Source organism: Lolium rigidum, chromosome 5 (genome assembly GCF_022539505.1).
Source record: "Lolium rigidum isolate FL_2022 chromosome 5, APGP_CSIRO_Lrig_0.1, whole genome shotgun sequence".
Lineage (NCBI taxonomy): Eukaryota > Viridiplantae > Streptophyta > Magnoliopsida > Poales > Poaceae > Lolium > Lolium rigidum.
The window spans coordinates 194638474-194655914 of record NC_061512.1 but is presented as its reverse complement, the minus strand read 5'-3'; positions in this window follow the sequence as shown (position 1 = coordinate 194655914).

Here is a 17441-nt window from a genome sequence, read left to right as displayed (position 1 = left end):
AACCTATGCATCGTCGCCGCCCTCCAGCCATGGACGCCACCCCTTTCCCCTCTCCACCCAGTGCGCCACCGCCGCCCTGCAGCCATGGACGCCACCCCTCCCACCCCGTCATCGCCGGACAAGGTTGTCGAGATCCGGTCCATGCCAGCGAGGAAGTCCCCGTTGCCACAAAGCAAGAAGAGGCAAAAGAGGAGGTTGAAGCAGAGAGAGGAGCAAGCAGCCACCGCCCATGCCATCATCGTACATGCCATCCTTCCTGCGTAGAAGGCAGTGCTCGAAAAATACAAGCTGGAGCAGGAGGCGCAGAGGCAAGTCACCGCGCAGCAGGCCTTGCTGATGATGAACCAGAGGGCAGTGGATTTTTCCTTGTCGGCGCTGCAGGTGGTGCAAAGCGCCGTCTGCTAGAGCTCGGGCTTGTTCCGGCCTCCCCGAAGCCAGTCGCCGCTGCAGTACGGGTTTCTCCCAGGAAATGGACCGGGTGTGGGCGCGACCCACTTCTCACCAAACCCTCGAAGCGACCCGCCGGAGGTGGCCGCGTCATTTCCTCCGGCCGGCCAGGCTGCGGCCATCGACCTCCATGCCCCGCTCGAGGACTCTTCTTCGATGCACAGGGCGCATGTCCCGCGTCGCACGCCGGAAGGCAAGATACTCTTCAGTGTCGCGGCCACCGATGCTCTTCGGGGTTAATTTGCATGATTTAAACATTTTATTGCATGGTTTTATTCCTCTTATATGTAAATTTGGGCAAATTTTGGCTGTGGACAAGATTTGGGGCCGTGCGTTGGGTTCACTGCTCGGGAGGAGGGAGGGGGGACAGGAGAAGGACAGCGGAAAAGTTATTGTCCCAAAGGGACAAATTGGGACACAATTTGACCCCTAGAGTTGGAGATGCTCTTACGGGAGCTAGGCATAACGACAATGATCTTATTATTATATCACATTCATTCAACATCCCATAGGTCACTACATGTTTGCGTTTTGATCGTACCAACAACAAAGCTCTCCTTATTTTTTAACACTTTACTTTTCTATGTTTTTCTTTCATTTTATTTACTTTCAGTTTTAAGCCTGTCTAAAGGAATCATCTTAGTTTACTTATCTTATTTAATGCATCTGAGTGCCACATGCCAATGCCGCGGTGCTTCTCAGGCTCTCCCTTGCGCATCGTTGATGACCCCCGTGGAGGACGATGAGTGTTGCTCGGTGACAAGGTATTAACTTATCAATGCCTACGTATTGTAGACTAGGGTTTCGTTGGAAGTAGAGGGCAAGTAGATCTCGAAGGTTTCAGCCGAAAAGTACTCGACGATTATAAAACTAGGGTTATGTTGATAATGGATTCGATCCTCTCTTTGTCCCTCGACTCCCTCTTATATAGGAGGCGGAGCCGAGGGATTCGTAATACACAAGTTACAGAGTCCGGGAGGGTTTCCAACCCATCCCGTAAAATTACAAGTCTCTATATTTCCTAATACAATTCTAACTTTCCTTAATACTAGCTGGGCTTCCGAACTTCATATTCTTCGACTTGTGGGCCTTCAACAAACCCCGGGTACCATCTTCGGCAGGCCCATTGGGGATGCCTATGTCAGTAGCCCCCGAGATTTTGCTTGAATCGAAGAATCAGGGAAAATCTCCAACTTTATAATCATCCAATAATTCTGTCGAATTTACCGCATATCTTTAGATACACAATTATATATTGTACAGGGATAATGGTAGTTGGGGCTAGTTCATCTGACGGATCAGGTACTAGTTAACTGCTCTAGTGGTAATCCGCAAAACCTACTTCAAGATCACGTCCCTGGACATGATCTCGGAATACTGGTGTTAACTTCGACAGGTGCTGCTTAAGGTCTTACCATTCTGTCGAGTCCCAGTCATGTTTTATCGGGTACCTAACGCGTCCGTTAGGATTTTTCTTCGTATCTGTTGATACGGAAAAAAGTAGCAAACCGACGTCACAGACGGTGCCACGCCGCTCAGAACGGATCTGGGGTCTTACCTTCGCAAAGTTTTGCGGCATTCAGAGATTATTCGCGACTTTAAGTGCTCTGAGAATATATTGTCGAGTGCTTTTTTGGCTGTTGAAATAGCACATTTTACTGAGTCAACAGATGACTTATCTTGCCTTCCCGATGGGAGTATATGTAGAGTTATTTGTATAACTCGAAATATGCTCACTTCTTTTTTATAATTTCATCGGGCACGCGAACAGCGTTCCCGATGGGAGTAGCCCCCCGAGGCTACATCCAAGGACTTGTACTTGGTTGAAGGCTCAACAAATTAGTACCTCATGTCGCTATATTGTTATTCTTTCTCGAGCTTTTCATATCTATCGGGTGCGCGACCAGCGCTCCCTAGCCCCCGAGACTATGAACAAATACTTGTATTTGATCATAGGCTCTCGCCATTTCTATTTTGTCATACCCGAAATTTCCTTCTTTAAAAGTAGCCCCCGAGCATTTTATCAAAAACTTGTATTTGATCAAAGGCTCTCGAGATTACCAGTCATCACTCTTTGTCGCCAATGTTCAAATTATCAAAGCCAATCTTTTTTTCATTGATAAAGTGACGTCAGTGCTAACGATAGCCACGACCAATGTATCGGGAAGACGCGAGCAACGCTCTCTCTGTCTTGCGGGCCCAAAACCCTCATCAATTTGACACGTCGTGCAAGTGGGGGACACACGTCCTCCGCTTTTTCTGGCGCACGTACTGTAGCGCCTGTTCTGTTCCTTCACAGTCAAAATACATTTTTACCCCTTAGCCACGTGGACAACATCCATCCCACAATTATTCCATCCAACGGTGCGTCGTTCCGCCGATTCTCTATATAAGGTCATCTTCTTCCTCCAGTCAATCTTTCGCTTGCGCCGCACCTCTGCTCTTCTCTGCAAAAAATCCCCCATTGCGCCCAACGCTTCCTAAGCTCAACCACACTCTCACTTTGCGCCTACGCCTTTGTTGATGCCACCACGTAGACTCACCAGGCACATCACTCCTGAGTCCAAGATGGCGACCGCGGATCTGGGGAGCACTGAGTGGGAGAGATCCAAAATCTCCACCCAAGATATCAACTTGCTGAAGAAGCTTGGGATCAGCAAGCAGAAAGACTCGCTGCGCTTCCCCAGCGAGGAGAGCTATCCATCCCCTCCTATGGAGTATCGGGTCAGTTTCGTTGACCACCTCATCCGCGGCCTTTCTTCCCCCATTCACGATTTTCTGCGTGGGTTGCTTTTTGTGTACGGTTGCAACTTCACCATCTTACTCCCAACTCCATCCTCCACATCTCGATCTTCATCACTCTTTGCGAATCTTTCCTTGGAGTCCAGCCTAACTGGGCTTTATGGAAGCGCATTTTCCTCCTTCGCCGTAATGGCTCTCCCAACATTGCCTATAACATAGGCGGCGTTGTTATCTGCGTCCGCCCTGATGTCGAGTACTTTGACGTCAAATTCGCTGACTCAGTTCAAGGGTGGCGCAAAAAATGGTTGTATATCCACGAGGAAAACCATAACTCGGCGGAACACAACATTCCCCCTTTCGATGGCAACGAAAAAATATGTCGCCGCCGGTCCTGGGATGCAGAGGCTAGCGACGAAGAAAAAGCGGCGACAGAGGCGCTGATGACACGCATCCACGAGCTTCAAAATACCCGTGGACAAGAATTGTCGGGTATCCAAATCGCGGCGTATTTCCTTAGGATTAGGGTGCAGCCTCTGCAAGCTCGCAAAAACCCCCTTTGGATGTATGCTGGCGACGAGGATGTGGATCGCCTATCGATAGATTTATCGGTCAAGGACTTAGAAAAACTTGTCCGAAAAATCTCATCGCTTAGCAAGAAAGACACCGTCCCGTCATCTTGCCGTGTGACACCATATAGAGCTACCAACGCACTCCCGCAGGTAATATATTTTTATCATCTGCTTGTTCATGCACTCTCTTCTTTTCTCTTTTTTGTACCGCTATTTCTTCGACAGCTGTTATTGATACAAATTCCTGTCAATACTTTTTCTATCTTGTCCAGAACCACAAAACTGCGTCGCCTCTTCCTCCCCTTCCCGAAGGTGGAGAAGTCGAAGAACGGGCTGTTGTCACCGACGACAACCAGGGTACTTCTCGCCCTGAGAGTGAAATCGCGGGTTCTCAAAAAACCGCGGCATCCTCTGAAAAAGAAGTTGAATCCGAGCCTACCGCATCGGCACACTCTCCTCCCTCAGCTGCTTCCCCAAGGAACAAGAGAAAGAGGGACGAAGTTGCCGATTCCGGCACCTCCAAAGCCGGCGCATCTCTTGCCGAAGAAGTTGTTCCTGATGCTAAAAGGACAACTTCCAATCCTTATAACGATGCTCTTGTCAGCTCGTAAGTTCTTGTTGCTTTTTGTTGTTTGCTCCCGATGTTTTGTCTGCGTTGTTTCTTATATTGTCGCCTTATTTACTGTAGTGGTGACGAGGATGAAAATACTCCTATAGACGCGACTGCTCGAACGAGTACGTCTCGTACTTTAGTTGTCTCTGAAGCTCAACCTGATGGGGACGAAACCTCGCCTCCTCAGCAAGATACAGAGCATCCAACTCCAGTTGCAAGCCCCCGAGCTTCTTCACCAAAGAGAGCTAGGGTAGAACCAGCCAAGGAACCTATCCTGTTAACTTGTAGTTCCACGACTCCTTCAATGGATGACGTAAGTTTTTTCACTCTTTTTCTTTACGTTCCGAGCATTTCAGTGCTTTCGGCTCCCCTTTGTTTTTTGCTAGGTGCTGTCGAACTTTCACTTCCTATATTGATTTCTCTTTTCCTTTTGTCTTCTCTTCAGCCTTTGATGAAGGATTTATCCGTCTCGGTACCCAATTCGTCGGGTACCGTGACCATGCCAAGAAGCTTGAAGGTACTATTTTTATCTGCCTCTTCTGCTGAATATACTCCTTCATTATTTTGTCATGACATTTTACTCTCGTTCATTATGCCAGAAAATCTTGCGGAATCCAACAAACGCGCTGACGCTCTTGCTATCAAGTTAGAGCAAAGCGAAAGAGCTCGCAAGAAAGCTGAAGCAGATGTTGCCGCCGTCGAAGATCTTCGAAAAAGACTTCATGACGCGAAAACTTCTTTGAGCGACAATATAGCTCAGCAGTCTGCTCGTGAAAAAAAAATCCTTACTCGCTTGGAGTCGCAGAGTCGACGTTTTGTTAGTAAGTACTCAGGTCTTTGCTATTTCTTCGGGTCGTCATATTTGTCCTTGCTCGCTTTTCCTTGACAACCTTCTTTTTACTCATTTAGGGAAAACGCAGCAAGATTATGATCTGGAAAATCCTGAAGGTGATCGCCTTCTCGACGCGCTTTCCCTCCTTGAGATCCATGGAGATGAGGCGCGCGAAGGCCTTGCCGAAGCCAGGACAGGTCTATCGCGGCTTTTTCCCTACTTCTTTACGAAGAAGGAAGAACCCACGACTTTTACTGCTCTCGCTAAATGCTTCAATTCTCAAGAAGATCTTGGGCTCAAACTTCGCCAAGAAGGTTTGAAAGTTGGTGTTGAAGGCACTATCGCCTTGGTTGCTGACAGCCAACAAGATGTCGACTGGGCGAGAGTTGGTGACACGAAGGAGATGGAAACGAAGAGGTGGTAGTCTTTGATTAAGGCTGCCAAGCCAAACTCGAAGAAAATCCTCGCCTACCTCGGATGCAAGCCAACTCCTGCTCCTAGTTCATCGAAGCCGGAGGTCAAGTAGACCACCTTGTCTTCTCTTTTGTTTTGTTTCTCTGTTGATGCTGTCGCCATAGTAGCTTTGGCGACAATTGATGATTGATGTCGAAACTTTTATTTCCAGTTGATATTTGATAACTACACTTCAACTCCTCGTCCCTCCGATGCTTTTCCTGCTTCCTCCTACTCGAAGAAAATGCCTGTTGATGATGAATTTATTGAAGATTCCTCGAGTAAGGGTTCAACACAAGACTTGAAAGAACTTCGCCAACAACTTCAGTCCATGAAGAAGCAAGCACTTATAATAATGGAGCAGTCCCGAAAATCATTGGAGAGGGAAAAGGTTGCGCTTCAACAGGCTCAGGATGCTATAGCTGTAAAAGAGGCCGCGGTTACTAAGGCTGTCGAAGCTTCTTCTCGAGAGAATTACATGCTTCAACTGATGAATGACTCCAGCTTGGATATGACAGGTATACTTCGTTCACTTGACCGTGCTTGATTGTGTTCATGCTGTTCTTCCTTCCTTACTGATTTCTCCGCTGAAACAGGTTCATTTTTGGATACCACTGTCGAGGATCAACGTGTTGAAGCTCGGTCCAATGTGCTTCTCAGAATTGCTTCGGAACATGGTTCTAACTTTTGGGTTACGCCTGAACGTACCCGCCAAATCGTCAGATTTCAAGATCGCGCGAGTCAGGTCCGTGATTTCCTCGACTTCTGCACAAGGACATTGTCCTTAGTTTATAGCACCATGTTCCCACGCAACAAAATGCCAGAAACCCTTCCTACTCTGATGGACAAGTTTCGGGATGCCCCTCGAATCCATGGATTTGTACGGGCCCAATTATCTGCCGGCGCGAGATTTGCTATGATTATGATACAAATCTGCTATCCGAAGTTAAACATGAGTCGAATTGTTGCCAAGTGCCTGGCCAAGATGTCGAAAAGGAAGAGGAACATTGGCAAAATTGATGACGTTGTGACCCCTGTAGCAGAAGAAATGATGGATGAACTTCTTCGGATGGACGCTGAGTTCTTCGTGAAGGCTAGCTATGCTGAACATAGTACTCGTGCTGCAAATAATGAGCGATTAACCATAGATGATATACTAGGCAGCGGTTGAAAGTTTTTTCCTTTATTTTGTCAAATTCATCTCGGTAGTTTCATCTTGTATGTTGTAAACACAATCTATATTGTACAGCTGCTGGATATGTTTTTCTTATTTTTTCTCGTCAAGCCCCCGAGTTTTTCGGTAGCTAATGTCTATATTTTTATTTGGGTTTGCGAGGTTTTTAAACCAAAGCAAATAAATGTATACTGATTTTGCGGGTGATAGCCCCCGAGCGTATCGTTGACCTGTAATTGTCTTTTGTTTGGCGAACTATTTTTCTACCGAGGTAAATAACTATATTGCGCACGGAGTTATATATTTTGTTTATGAGCCCCCGGGCCTGTCGACGATAAAAATGTAGGTCATCAATATCTTTATTATATGCAGCACCGCGAGCCCGCCTCATTAAAAACCTTTTCGGCCCCACTCGGTGCCCTGAAAAGGAAAAGAGTGCGTCTGGAAGCTCGCGGGCATTTCAGTACATTGTATGTTTACAAGGAAGACTATATTTCGACTCTAGGCATAGAAACGCCTAAGTTGCGCCACGTTCCAAGGATTTGGCTCGGCAACTCCTGTCTTCTTATCCTTGATTCTGTATGCTCCTCCTTCGATTACTTCTGTGACGATGTAAGGGCCGAGCCACGGCGACTCGAGTTTCTCATGGCTTTTTTGTGTGAGCCGAAGAACTAAGTCGCCCACTTGGAAGGATCTTGGTCGCAAACGTCGACTGTGGTAATTTTTCAGGTCCTGCTGGTACTTGGTGACTCGTGACAGTACTTCGTCGCGAGCTTCGTCGAGTGCATCGACATCGTTCTCCAAAGCTTGTCTTGAAGCTTCTTCCTCATATTCCGCTACTCTTGGAGAGTTATGCTCTATTTCTATCGGCAACACGGCCTCAGCTCCATGGACCAGAAAAAACGGAGTTTCCTGTGTCGCTGTACTTGGTGTTGTTCGAATACTCCATAACACACTGGGCAACTCTTCTGGCCAGGTGTGTCGAGCTTTTTCCAATGGTGCTAGCAAACGTTTCTTGATGCCATTGCATATGGTACCGTTGGCTTTCTCGACTTGACCATTGGTCTGCGGATGCGCAACGGAGGCAAAGTGTAATTTGATGCCTACCTCCGCGCAGTGTGCCTTGAATTCATTGGATGTGAAATTACTACCATTGTCCGTGACGATGCTGTTAGGGACTCCAAATCGAAAGACGATACTTTCTACGAACTTGACTGCTGATGCCGTATCTGGTGAATTTATCGGCTTTGCTTCTATCCACTTCGTGAATTTGTTGACAGCTACGAGCATATACTCGTATCCTCCTGGCGAAGCTTTGTGCAATTTTCCCACCATATCGAGGCCCCACTGAGCGAAAGGCCATGACAGCGGTATTGGCATTAACTCTGCTGCCGGAGAATGAGGTTTGGCGGTAAACCTTTGGCACGCGTCACAAGTGCGTACTATATATTTGGCATCCTCAATTGCTGTTAACCAATAAAACCCTGCCCTGAAAACCTTGGCTGCTATAGCTCGACTGCTTGCGTGGTGTCCGCACACTCCTTCGTGTACATCCTTTAGAATTAACCTCCCTTGCTCAGGTGTGACGCATCGTTGTAATACTCCCGAGATACTTCGTTTATATAACTCTCCTTTTACCACAGTAAAGGCTTTGGATCGCCTGATAACTCACCTTGCTTCAACTGGATCGTCGGGTAGTTCCTTTCTCAAAATATATGCTATGTACGCCTGCATCCATGGAATCTGTATCATCATTACTACCTCAGGTTCATCCCCTTCTCCTGATGATATTTTTTTAGCCCCCGAGGGTTTCTCTTCCTTCTCGTTCTTCTGCTGTTTCTTCGGCTTGGTGGATGTCTCAGATATCTCTTCCCAGAACACACCAGGTGGTATTGCGAGACATTGCGACCCGATGTTTGCAAGAACATCGGCTTCGTTATTACTTAACCTGCTGATGTGATTTACCTCGCATCCATCAAATAGCTTCTCCAGCTCATTATACACCTCTTTGTATGCTATCATGCTATCATTGACTGTGTCGCATTGATTCATGACTTGTTGAGCCACCAATTGCAAGTCGCCAAAGATTTTTAATCGAGTTGCGCCACAAGCCTTCGCCATCTTCATCCCATGTATAAGAGCTTCATATTCTGCCTCGTTGTTAGACGCGTTTGGAAACGTCATCCGTAAAACATACTTCAATTTATCGCCCTGTGGTGATATCAGTATCACGCCTGCTCCAGCCCCCTCCAATCTCTTGGACCCGTCGAAGTTCATATTCCAAGTTCTCCATAAATCCGGGGGTCCTGTATTTTGTAGCTCCATCCACTCTGCAATAAAATCAGGCAATATTTGCGACTTTATTGCCTTTCTCTTTTCATACGTGATGTCCCGAGGGGAAAGCTCTATTCCCCAAAGGGATACACGACCCGTAGCTTCTGGATTGTTTAATATATTGGACAAAGGTGCCTCATTAACCACTATTATCGGATGCGCCGAAAAATAGTGTCGCAGTTTTCTTGCGGTTGTAAACACCCCATATGCTAGCTTCTGGTACTGCGGGTACCGTTGTTTGGAAGGCGATAAAACTTCGCTGACGAAATATACCGGCCGTTGCACTCCATGGAGTTTTCCTTCTTCTTCTCTTTCAACCACAAGTACTGTGCTAACCACCTGAGGTGTGGCTGCGATATATAACAAGAGAGGTTCATTTTCCTTAGGCGCCACCAAGATTAGTGGTGTCGAGATTTTGCGCTTGAGATCCTCGAAAGCCCTGTCCGCTTCTTCGTTCCATTGAAACTTCTCTCCTTGCTTGATTAACGCGTAGAACGGCAATGCCTTCTCTCCTAGCCTGGCGACGAATCTGCTCAAAGCTGCGACTCGCCCAGTCAACTGTTGTATTTCTTTCAACTTTGTTGGCTTCCTCATCGTTACGATGGCTTGGATTTTCACTGGATTGGCCTCGATCCCTCTTGCTGATACTAGGAACCCGAGAAGCTCTCCCGCAGGAACACCAAAGGAGCACTTTGTCGGGTTCAACTTAAGGCAGAACTTGTCAAGGTTGTCGAAAGTTTCCTTCAGATCCTCGATCAAAGTTGACCCTTTTTTTGTTGTTATGATGACATCGTCAATGTATACTTGTACGTTTTTACCAATCTGTGTTGCCAAACACTTTTGCATCATCCGCTGATATGTTGCTCCCGCGTTTTTCAGACCAAAATGCATTGTTCTATAGCAGAACACACCATAAGGCGTTATAAAAGCTGTTTTGACCTCGTCATCTTCTTTTAGTCTGATCTGGTTATAACCAGAATATGTATCCAGGAAGGAAAGACGTTCGCATCCTGCCGTGGAGTCGATAATTTGATTGATCCTCGGGAGGGGAAAGTGATCCTTTGGACAATGTTTATTGAGACACGTGAAGTCGACGCACATGCGAAGGACTTTCGTGTTTTTCTTCGGGACCGCATCGGGTTAGCTACCCATGTGGCCTCCGTATGCAGCTCTTTGATAAAGCCCGCTTCTCTCGCCGATTGATTTCGACAAAGCATAGCCTTGCAGCTTGGTTCCGAAAAACGCCGCAAGGGTTGTTTGACCGGTTTCGCCACCGGATCCAAATTGAGGTGGTGCTCGGCAAGTTCCCTGGGTACTCCTGGCATGTCAGCTGGACACCATGCGAAGATTTCCCAGCGCTCACGGAGGAACTCGACGAGCGCGCTTTCCTATGCGAGATCCATGTTTGTTGCGATGGATGTCGTTTTCTTGGGATCTGTCGGGTGAATCTGGACTTCTTTAGAATCCTTACTAGTGTCGAAGGTTGGTTCCCTGAGTGGCCTCCCTGAATCCGGCAACACATCATAGTCTGTTGTTAGCTTTGATGCCATGTATTCTGCCTGCATCCCGAAATTTTCTGAGAGTCGATGAAAGTCCTTGTCGCATTTGTCAGCTAACGCAAAACTGCCTTTTACTGTAATTGGTCCCTTGGGTCCAGGGAGCCTCCATAGCAAGTACGTATAGTGTGGTACCGCCATAAACCTAGCATACGCTGATCTCCCCAATAAAGTGTGATACTGTGAAGGGAAATTCACGACTTCAAACTCCAACCTCTCTATCCTATAGTTTTCTCGGGTTCCAAACTGAACATCGAGATTGATTTTTCCCAGCGGATAATTGGGCTTGTCTGGCGTGATTCCATGGAAACGTGTGTCAGTCGGTTTTAGGTTCGCCAGGGATATGTTCATCTTCCTTAGTGTATCTGCATACATAAGGTTTAAACTGCTGCCTCCATCTATGAATACTCGAGAAACGTCGAATCCCGCGATCACCGCCGGTAAGATAAGTGCCGATCGCCCTGGTCGAGGAACTTGCTGCGGGTGATCCGCTATTGTGAAGCCAATGTCCTATCCCGACCAATTCAGGTACTCAATCGTTGGTGGAGGCATCTTCTCTGCCATGAACACTTGTCGTGAGATTACTTTCTGAGCCCTATTAGACGGCCTAGCTTTCTGAATCATCGAGACCGCGTCATTGGAGTTAGGATCAACATATGGAGGTGGGTGTGGTGCTGCCGCTATTCTGAGCTGGTGCCGATTTTCGTCCGTAATTGCGGGAGGAGGTGGAAGGTGGATCTCACTCCTTGGCCCCTGAAGGTTTCTATTTGCTTGAGCATTAGCTTGCCCTGCAAATCTCAACATTGCTTGAAAATTTCGACGATCCTTCCGCAGATGCCCCGACCGTCTCTTCCCGTTGTTATCAAGATAAAAATGCATCTGACACGGTCCATTCATCATATCTTCGGGAGACACATATGGTCTCTGGAACCTTGGTCCACTATTTTGTCTATTATTACGGGAATCACCTCTGTTGTCGCCTTGCTGCTCGCTACTTCTTTGATAATCATCTCGACTATTTCCTCCAGTGTTTCCTCGGAACCCGGCCGATATTTGTCCAGGAGCATCATAACTCGCGAACTGTCGAGAGAATCTTCGTCTGTTTTGGAAATTTCGACTGCGGTCCTCCTCTGGCGATCTATGTCGCTTGTTGTGTACAACATCTTCTCCATCTGCCCACCTGTTTGCTATTTCCATCAATGCTGATACTGTCTTTGGGTTGGTTCTCCCCAAGTCTTCGACGAAATCTCCTCGTCGAATTCCTGCCACGAATGCATCTATTGCTCTCTCGTCAGATATGTTGTCTGCCGAGTTTTTAATGATGTTCCACCTCTGTATGTATTTTCTCATTGACTCATCATGTTTTTGTCTACACGACCTCAACTCTTCTAATGACGCGGGTTTTTTGCAGGTAGATCGGAAATTCTTAACGAAGACATCCTCAAAACTGTCCCAACTGTCGATGGAACCTGGAGGAAGTTTCTTTATCCAAGATCGTGCGGCTCCGCTCAAGTGTACTTGGATGCTCTGCATGGCTGTTGCCCTGGTTCCACCTATCAACTTCACCGTCTCGAGGTAATCAACTAGCCAATCCTCGGGATCCTGTAGACCATCAATTTTTTTGAAATTGTCGGGTAACTTAAACCCTGACGGGACTCGTGTTTTTCGGACTCGTCTCGTGAAACACGGGAGTCCACACATATCTTCCTCATCAACTTCTGATGAATGCCGATGTTCTCTTCTGTCCTGCCGCGCTCTATCCACCCTTGCCTGAGTCGCTGAATCTCTTGCTCCACTTGCTCTCGGTGGATTCTGCACTGCTGCGGTAGGTTGCGGACTATTTTGCCTTGCAGCTCCTTCGGGAGGTGTAGTTGCGAACGCTGTTCCCATGGCTCCAACTCCTGCCATTGCCATGTTATACAACGCTTCTCTCGGATCTCCAGGAGGTGGTCTAGACGCGAGGATGAAAGCTTGCGTTGCCATATATCCAGCTTCTGGTGTTTTGGGGATAATATTTCCCCTTGTGTCGATTGACATAAAAGACATGTCGAGGTTTTGAACTAAATTCTCCCTCTCTGCTTCAGGTATATTTTGCAGCCGAGATCTTGCTCTCCTTCGAGCTTCTCTGTGACTATCTCCCGAATTTCCTGACTATCGACTTAGATCTGCCCTTCGCCTGCTTGACGCGGAAGCTGCCTCCCTTCTTCTGTTTAATTCAGCTGTCTGTTTTTCTAACTCTCTGCCAACACGAGCGAGTCTATATTGGTAAGCTTGCAATTCTTCTGCCGTGGCAGTCGTGGTCATTAGTTCCGTACCATCCATGGCTCTTGCGGCTCTGTCCCATGCTTCTTGCGGGAGTTGAACCCTTAAACGCGGTGTAGGCCCGACATATTTGGTGCCTAAACCTCGCCTGAGATCAGCGGGATCGACATACGGGTTGCCCGCATCGTCGAAAGCCTCTGACGTCTCCGGCTCTGCTCAGTTTGTTTCTCCAATTGCATAGATCTGATGATATTTTGAATTTTGATTTTTATCAGGATTGGTGACACTATCGTACAGATTGGTGAAGACCTTTCCAACATCAATAGATATGTCGATGAAATTGAAGCTGTCGATGCTGTCTGAATCGCTGCTTATATCAGAGTCCGCAGACGACTCGAAGGACATGTCGCTGAAGATGTTGGCGAGCTTTTCGCTTGCCATAGTGTTGATGAAGCGTGGCGATGAAATATCCTCTTCGCCTGACAAAAAGTCAGAATCGACCGCTGATAATCCCGACGAAATCGGAATTTCGAGACGATACGATCCCTCTTTCTCGACACAGAATCGGAACTTTCCAAACGTCATCTCCATGGGCTCCTCCAGATACGCATATGCATCCAAACGGGAGGGCGGGTGAGGAACAAAATCAACTAGATCAGTTTCGACCTGTTTACCTCGATCCATCGCGTTGCTTGCTACCGATGAAGTCGACGATCTTGAACATGCCATCGAGATCAGCTCCTTGTCTCCTCTAATCCCCACGGTCGGCGCCAATTGACAAGGTATTAACTTATCAATGCCTACGTATTGTAGACTAGGGTTTCGTTGGAAGTAGAGGGCAAGTAGATCTCGAAGGTTTCAGTCGAAAAGTACTCGACGATTATAAAACTAGGGTTATGTTGATAATGGATTCGATCCTCTCTTTGTCCCTCGACTCCCCTTATATAGGAGGCGGAGCCGAGGGATTCGTAATACACAAGTTACGAGAGTCCGGGAGGGTTTCCAACCCATCCCGTAAAATTACAAGTCTCTATATTTCCTAATACAATTCTAACTTTCCTTAATACTAGCTGGGCTTCCGAACTTCATATTCTTCGACTTGTGGGCCTTCAACAAACCCCGGGTACCATCTTCGGCAGGCCCATTGGGGATGCCTATGTCACTCGGGGAGGAGGCTCTATAGCCAGAATACTGCAATGACTAGCTCGATGTCGGTGATGAGATTGTCGATGGTTCACCAACGACACCCTTCGCCCTCTTGACGGGTGCCTCCATGATAAATGTCTCCACCTTGCGATCTTGACAGAGGCAAGCTTGCATGATTGCCATGATGTTGGTGCCTTCATGGTTGACATGGAGGTGAGTGATTTTTTTTCTAGAAATTTTGGAGGTTTCATACACTACTTCTATTTGCTACAAACCTGTATTTTGTTGTTACTGTTGTGTATCCAGTTCTAAAATGCCACAATGTTCATTTAGATGTATGCTACAAACAATTTTGTTGAACGCTTCAAACATGTGTTCACTAATGGTGGAAGCTTTGGGCACATATGTTTAATGTGTTGTTTTGTTTTGTTGGAAATGTGAAACGCTTGCATTGATATTTTGCTGAAAATAATGAGGATTTGTTGCATACACTATTACGATTTTGCTACAGTGGTGTGTTTAAAATATTACAACATTTTTTACTACACTTCGCAAGTTTTGTTAGATTCACGAAAAAAATGTTATGCAACGATGTTGCATTCCTAAAAATGCCACATACAGAAAATGTTATACTTATTTTTGTACAACGCTTACCAAATGTTTGCAGCAATAATCGGAGGATCCACGCATACATAGAAATCAAACCTTGTAATTCTGAAAATGTTACCTACGTAAAAAAATTTACATATGGATAGCCAATCGGTTGATGACACCTATCACTCACCATAATCCCATCTACAGTTAAATCACAGAAGGAAAATTTCTGTCCACAATTAACCACCAGTGTCTTAAGAAAAGCGATCTAATTCTCATCTCGGATTCAAACTTAAATACTCCATCAACATGTCGAAGATTTTATCTAAATTTGGATGTATCTAGACACTAAATAACATGTAGATACATCTAAATTTTGATAAACCTCTGACATGTTTTATGGGACGGTGAGGGTGTACAAAAGATTAACTTGAGATTCCATATACTTTGTTGATCGATGGCTCTGCTTTTTCATCATGCAGCGCGCCTGCTACAGCATTCACATCGTGTCGTGCACCCATTGAGCTAGAATCTGACACCACATGCTCATCATGTACTTGCCAACAGAAATTGATTTTCTGTTTCTTCAGACATGCACAACTGTATCTAAAACTACTTACTAGGAGTACACCACTGTATCTAACCAAAAACGTGCACCCATTGCGCTAGAATCTGTTGTTTCGTTTGAATCGATCACAGATGGTAGTCTGAGTGTAGTCACAGATGATCAAACTGCTTACTACACCACTTTATACAAAACAAACAAATGCCGTTTTACAAATTTGACCGGCGACATATGGCGATGTCTAGCCGTTGGGAAGGCTTACCTCAGGCCATGACAATGGCTTTTCCATGAAGTTTGTTGGAGTTCATTGAATGTTAATGCCGTGTCAGTGCAAGGCATCTGCGGAGCTAGTTGACGAGGCCCCATAAATACTACCGATGCTACTAGCTGATGCCCAGTTCCGAGATGGGTTTTTGGTACGAGTCTCCAGGTTAGCCTCTTCTGGCGAAGCATTACTGACATATGGGACCTAGATGGGAGGAACGACGAGAGGGACCACCGGTCGGCTAGTGTCAACTGTAGCGGTGCATGTTTTGTGTTCCTGAAAGGAGCGGGCTGAGAAATGAGAAGGCTACGTGAGAAGCGCCTAAACGGATCCAGGACGAAATGCCGTTTTGACTTTATAAAATGTCAATAAAGGCCGCCATCATGATCACCTCATCAGTAATGTGTGCAACGCTGGTTTCCGTTAAAGCACCATCAACTTTTGACTCTGAAACTCCGGAACAAACATCATCGGTCATTACTCATTACATATACTGTATTTCTTTCAACCGTCTTTGTCCGCGTTGGTTGATAAAAAATAGCCCCATCACTCATGAGACATTTGTGAGATTTTTATGAAATGTGCTTTGGATATGGTTTTATTCTAATAACGCTAGTTTTATTCCAACACATATTGGAATATCTTACTCCGTCCAGCCCAAGTTAATTTGTGCAGTGCCAATTAATTTGGGCTGGAGGGAGTAAATTTTTAACACGGTTCTATCCTATGAGTAATTTGCAGGTTTTGCCGAGAAAACAGTCTGCCATATACTTTTTCAGAACCCTAGAGCATGTCTACCCGATTCTCAAAAACTGACTCCCATAGTCCAAGTTTGGAAAGAAAAGAATCTAGGAAGGAAAAAAAAACGCCCTTCTCTAGGAGCAAGGATGATGTCTCCGACGGCCTCACACAACCAATTAAGGTCGCCATGCCTTGTGTTGTCCCGCGGCAATCGCACAGATGGGCCTTAGGAGGTGTGTCGTGTGCTCAGAAGTGGTGGGAACGAGCGGTGAAGATTTAGCTCGTGGGGTGAACGAAATCGGTCAGATGACCTCGGGGTGGTGCTAGTGCGGGGCGTGGATGGATGGGGGTGTTACACTCCTCTACGGACGAGTTCGGGTCGAACACAAGGACAAAGAGGGAGTAGGGCGACGACGGGAGCCCGGCGAGAGAGTGGATCTTTGAAATTTGAAGATGTTATCATAGATTGCCATAACTTTACGGTGAGCATCTTGAAGCTAATCTTTTAGCTTAACAATAGCTTAACCTCAGAACACACATATATGGATTTATTGTAATTCTGGTTAATCATTGGAACACCGAGCATCATCCACATGCTTGGAGTCTGAAGCATGGTCTGACGTGCACGCTGCCTTTATCATGGCAACCCAAAGGCTCCAAACCCTAAAAGAGCATATAATCTAGTGATGGTGATGGGCAGGCTATGGCATTACCAATATCAATTGCTACTAGCCCCAACTCTTTGTACACTAAGACTCCGTAGCTAGCAAATGCATTTCCAGAAAGTCCAAATGTAGCCCGAGCTACATGGCTCTCTTGTTTTTATAAAATTCATATTCAACATTTTGAAGTTTCAAAACATTCTGAAAAAAATTCTTGGTGTAGGAAATGATGTACTCTACTACTGTGCAAAATCTCAGGATGAAACACATTATATTCGAGACGACAGAAAGAAGACAAATTCTGACAGATTTTGGAGGTTTCAAAATATGTATTATTTCCTTATTCAGATCCAAGGATTTGTGAATTTTGCACAACCCAAAATACTCAGTCTTTCGTATTGCTTTTTTTTCACAGTGGTAGAGTACAACATTATCTATCTCAAGAATTTTTGTTCATATTTTTTTGAAACACTAGTGGAAAACGGG